The 5,781-nt window shown below is 37.3% G+C and overlaps 1 long non-coding RNA gene across 1 annotated transcript; it reads left to right on the forward strand.

The window, feature by feature from the left end:
* Nucleotides 1-548: 548 nt before the first annotated feature.
* On the forward strand, nt 549-4,571 carry LOC121660301. Its single transcript, XR_006014588.1, has 2 exons — nt 549-2,851; nt 3,677-4,571. It is a non-coding gene; the product is annotated as an uncharacterized LOC121660301 (long non-coding RNA).
* The last annotated feature ends 1,210 nt before the right edge of the window (nt 4,572-5,781 follow it).

Genomic DNA, 5,781 nt, shown 5'->3' on the forward strand with positions numbered 1-5,781 from the left:
CTTCCAGTTAATTTTAATCTTTGCATTAACTGACCTCTATTAAGCTTGCCAGGTATCTGATTACACCGCCAAGGTTGAGACCAGAAGGCGACCTATTGCACCACGTCAATTGTCCTTCACAGAAGCCCTTACTGTTAATCAAGAGAGGAAGATTAAAGGAGATCAGAACTATCAGCCTGGAGTGCGTTTTGCATTTGAATACACCTTTCTACCAGGGTGTGTGTGTTGTCCTAGAAAGAAACAAATATGAGCTCTTAGGAGTAGCTTCTGCTCAAATCTCCACCGAGAGAAGTTCTCAAGACAACGTGATTTCTGCAACCTTAGCTCTGCCCGTAAACACTTTGATACGTTTGTAGAGTTCTAAATTAGATGCATTTTAATTTATCTATAAAACCCCTAATTAAGTTTTCTCATATTTGGATGAACGCAACTTTTTTTTCTGCGAACCTAAAATGCTCACACTTAATTTTGTTCAGTTCTACCCAGATATAAATGAGCTTAATTAACTCGCATCATGACTTAGAATCATGGAATAATTTAGGTTGGAAAAGTTCTCTAAGATTGTCAAGTCCAACCATTAGCCCTGCCCATTTTGGGTTGTTGGATAGGTTAGAGTTTACTCCTCATCAGCACATGAATGTTCACACTTTGAGGCAGCTATTTGGGGGTGGTTGGTCTTTGTAGAATTCCCTTTGCAGAATTCAGAATTTAGGGTTTGTAGAATCCCTACATTTGTATCAGTCTGTGCATTTCAATGAGCTTTTAGCCTTCCCACATAAGTGAAAGTCAGAGTGGGATGAGTTATACATTCCTGATGTGGGAATGTGTGAATTTTTACAGATGTGACTTAGGTGAAATCCACCCAAACTTTTTGTCATGGTGTTCAGTCAGAGGTTGTTTGGCCGGATGTTATTTTCCTGCTGTATTTCACCTCACTACTGCTAGCCTTTTCAGTGCTAGAGCAATTCCAGAAGAACTTTTTCCTGTCATGAAGAAAATGTACAGTATGACCAAAAAAACCAATATTGTTACCTCAGCTCGTTGGAGTCACACTCAAATTAATAGCCGTAAGTGAAACTTTAAATAACACTGCTTTTTATAATATTTTCATCTGACTTCATCTATTTCTTGGCTTAGCTCACTGCCAGTCCACTTCCAAAAGTATCTTTGCGAGGTGAAATAATTTTACTGACGAAATTTGTGGAAGCAGAAGGCAAAACGGATGGAAGAAGACATGAAAATATATTAGTTCTAAAGTCTTCTCCATGAAAATAAGATACTGAATAATTAATTGTCAGGTCTTCAGTAGAAAGGTAATCTGTCAATACCCATGGAATTATGGAGCTTGGAATTACAGAGGTTGGAATTTAAGGTTGGAAAAGACCTCTAAGATCCCTGAGTCCCACCATTCCCCAGCACCGCCAAGGCCACCACTCACCCATGTCCCCAAGTGCCACATCCACATGAATTTTGAACGCTCCCAGAGATGAAGGCTCTACCAGTTCCCTGAGCAGCCTGTTCCAATGCTTGGCAACCCTTTCAATGAAGAAATTTTTTCTAATATTCAACCTAAATGCCTTCATTTACTTTTTTATTAACTTCGAGCTATTGTTCTGAGGGTTTTTAGAAAAGGCTCTAAAACTCGTGCAGAAATCCATGGTTTTAGCTCTTCTGAAAGGTTTTTGCATCCATAATAATGAAATTTATTACTCTCTAGCTCTTTGGAAACACTTCCTAGATCACAGGCACAGGTAGATGCTTTTACTGCCTCTCTTGGAGGTGAGAGCAGGATTTTCTGGATGGAACTGGGAAATGTTCCTGAGCACTGGAACCTGGCAGGATAATAAACAGCCATGTCAGTATTTAACACTAACCAAAAGCATTGGAGACCAGACTGAACTAATTTTACCAGTAGTTACTGCAATTAAACATTTTCACCAGGATGGAAAGTCATGGTTTGGTTTTGAAGTCATTTGCTTGACAAATATCAGATGTTAAAATAATTAAAGCTTGGCCATTTCTATTTAATCTCAAGTGGATCCATGAAAACAAGCAAATTATATCAGATCCACCTATTAATTGACTCCTGGATTTGAAGACCAATAGGGACTATTATGGTCATCCGGCCTGGCCTTTGCATAAGCAGTTATGGCATTCCACCAAGTAATTCATGCATCCAACAACTATTTTTAGGAGAAATCCATACAAATTGAAAAGCTTAAGGTGACTTCATGGCTGTTGTAATCTTGTTATATAAAAAATCTGTAGAAATATGGAAGCTGTTGGTGAGCACAGAATGGGTTGCACAGGTACAGCTGTTAGGGAGTTATTGCCCAAATTTTTTCAGTCTTCTCGAAGTGATTTTTAGTATTTCTAAAAGGGAAAGCATCAAATTTGCTCCATTTTACTAAATAATTTTACTGAATTACAATGCATAGTTATAAAACACAGTAATGTGAATTTATTCTTTTGATTACCTCCCCTGTTTTTCATGTGGTAAATCCCAGCGACTACAATTAATTAAACCATAAATGGATTTGTACAGGAAAAATTTTGGTCAAAAATGAATTTTCTTGTATTTGATTCTCTTAATATATTCTGGAACTTTGTCTGAAATTCTCAGGGACAAAAATTCTGAAATTATTGTTGAAGGCTACAGTGTGGGTCTAGAAAACATATTATAAATGTATGCAAAAATAAATATATTGATTGATCCCTGATTAAAATTGTTATTATACATTAAAATCATGTTTTAAAAATTTAATCTTTTCTCTTCAAATGATCTCATGTATATGACTTCACCTTTGACCATCTACAGAAGAAAAAAACCACCTTGAAATTAAAAAAGAAGGTAAGTTGGTGTTAAAATCAGAGTTTTAGTGCAATCAAGTACTTGCAAGGTCAACTACCGCAGTCTAAAATACTCTGAACTAGGTCTGAATATATCAAATTAAGAAATCTATTCATAGAGGGGAAAAAAAGTGAAAATAAACCTCTTTCTAGCTAAGGAATTCCACAGGTGCTTTAAGAGCTGATCTTTTTGGAAGATATTTTTCAAAACCTAAAAATCCTCTTCTCCCTTTTTCCCAGCATCCCTATCCTGCACAAAGCCTCCCAAGCTTGGACAGTTTGTTTAGCTTTTCTAGGAGCTTGTGGAGCTTAATGTCAGCGCAGGGGGTCCCAAGAGCTTTTCTCTTTTATAATCAATTCTACCTGCACAAACTTATTCTTAATAAAAAAATGACTGCTTGGAACATGAGAATGTCATTTTATTGGGATTCAGGTCAATAATGATATTTATTTTCTTGACAGAAGAGTCACCTCCAAACCACTCCAACATCCAGGAATTTGGTCATTGTGCTTAATTCATAGCAAAATCAGACTAACCCAACTCAGAAATGCTTTTGTTCCATGGTTAATTCCTGTTTTTAAATAGTTTTATCGTATGAAGGCTTCTATTTCCTCCAATTAGACAGAAAAGTTTCCCAGCTCTTCAGCTCTCCAAGGGAAATTGGGAATGATTAAAAAAAATATGTGTAGATGCATCTTTATGACTTAAACCACAGCAAAGGTATTTATAACTTATAAGGCATCGAGCATCTGTTCTTCCGCTTGCAGGCTGTGTAAACAAGAGTGCTTTGCCTTCCCCTAAAATATTCTTTTTTTTTTTTGCAAGTCCAACAGATGCACCGTGGTCATGACAAGGCATCCTGGAGCCCGGCAGCTCAGCTCGTTCCAATCCGCTTCTGCCGGAGTGGGATCGCCAAGGGATCGGCGGGAGTCGGGAACAGCGTTTAGCACTTTGCTGACCTTGAGTCCACCTTTTCAAAACTCCTTCTGGAACCAAGATTTTTTCCAGCCATTTTCAAGTGATTTCTTCCACTTTCTCCAGAGACTGAAACACTTGATTGACCCATGATGTTCAGTGAAATTCTTGCACGGGAAAAGAAAAAATGTTGGTAGTCGCAGACATGAAAACATTGGTGAACTTTTTTAATTAGGGGTTTGAATTAAAATCTTCAAAAAGTTTTCCACATGTCCGTCCAGAGTGTTTAACAACAGGTATTTGGGATTTCTTTTCATTGTGAAGGAAGATATAGAAGCAAACATGAAAAATAGATCTTTAATTTTAAATATATGATTTTTACCTGTATTATACCCTTGTAGGTACCACTTTGTCTCATTTGAGAGCTGCTAATAACCGGGAAATGATGACTGAGAACTTCTGAAATGACATCAAGTAAAAAATTAAAGGATGTGAGGAGACTTTTTTTAAGAATTAAAAGCTTTTAGAGCTGAGATCATGATAAATTATTTCTCAGCATTCCTTAGAAAGAATAATGGAGCTGAAGTTTGTACTGTGTGGATTGTGTTACTTGATAAATCTCTGGCTCACAGTACCTACATGAAAACAGGATTCCCCAAAGACTTGCCAGGACTCTATGCTAAAGAACTTCACACAGGGAAAGAGGTTGTTTTTATTTCTAACTCACTGTTACGTCTTGTATTTTTTGCTTAAACTTGGTAGACTTTTTGTGGCACCAAAAATAAAAAGGTCTTCCAGCTTTAAATTTTGAATCAGTCCATGCTGAATCAACTGAATGGTAAAAATGAGTCATGACTGACCAGTTTTCTCTGTTAGAAAACCAAGGAAAAGGAAAAAAAATCATTTTTTTAAACTAAATTACTCAAAAGTACTTTTTAAATGTCTAAAGTTTAACCCTACTTTGAGGACTTTACCTATTAATTATTTTCCAAATGGCATCAGCAACAAATATAGACGATAAATACACAAAATAAGAAATTCTACAGCAGTAAAAGTTTCAGTAGTTGTATCATGGGTAAACATTTTGATCTTACCCTGCAAATTTGCTCTCTCAGCTCTTTAGACAGAAAGCTTCTCTGTTGAAATATGCCAAACCAACATCCAAAAATGCAACTTAAAAGCACAATTTTCTAAAATTCTGCATTGTGAAAGCCTAAACTCTGTAAGTTTCCTCATATTTCTCTTTATAATCATCCCCAGGATAAGAGTTAGGTTTTGCTTTATTTTTTGTGTAAAAAAAGTGGGACCAAACACTGAATTAATGAAAGTTGAAGATGAACATTTGGAAGGTAGGTATGTAGGGCTTCATTTCTTTTAAAAATTATATTTGGTGCTCCATTTGTTTATTCTGGCTATTTATCCTGGCTGGATGAATTATTGTTTCCTAGGGATCCATCCAAGCCCTGTGGGTTGCCATTGGCCTCTGGGCACTAGTGAATTCCAGTGTTAATTTTATTGAGCCTTGGGATTTCCTCCTCCTGGTCACTTTTCCCTGGAAATAAAAGTGTGGAACATGTAGGGCCCAGCTCAGCCCTCAGCTGCACAAGATCTCTCCTGCAGCACATGGAGCAGGGCATGGCATCTATAATTTAATTGTACAGCCTGAGTGTTATTCTGTTATCCCCTCGCTCTGCTGTGCCAGAAAGCAGGACTTGATGGTCTGGCTGAGTTTCTGTGTTCCAGAGGTGATACTGGGTCAGTTCTTAAAAAAACACATGAAAAAAAGGAAGCTGTGCTGTTGCAGAATAGTTCTGTGCTACAGGCAAGTTCAGGGTGGTGGAGAGAAAGAGGAGTTTTATAGCTCAGGAGAAAATCCTATATCCATCCCAGCCTCAGAATAGGATTCCAGTTTAAGACCTCGTGGTACAAAAGGCTGTGCAGCCTTTGGTTTGCTGTTTAATCTTGTTGCCCATCTATCAAATGAAGATATCAATTCCGATCTCTCACCACCTCCA

This window comes from Corvus kubaryi, unplaced genomic scaffold (genome assembly GCF_017639235.1).
Source record: "Corvus kubaryi isolate FWS band 111438036 unplaced genomic scaffold, C.kubaryi_AGA036_p1.0 138, whole genome shotgun sequence".
NCBI classification, from domain to species: Eukaryota; Metazoa; Chordata; class Aves; order Passeriformes; family Corvidae; genus Corvus; species Corvus kubaryi.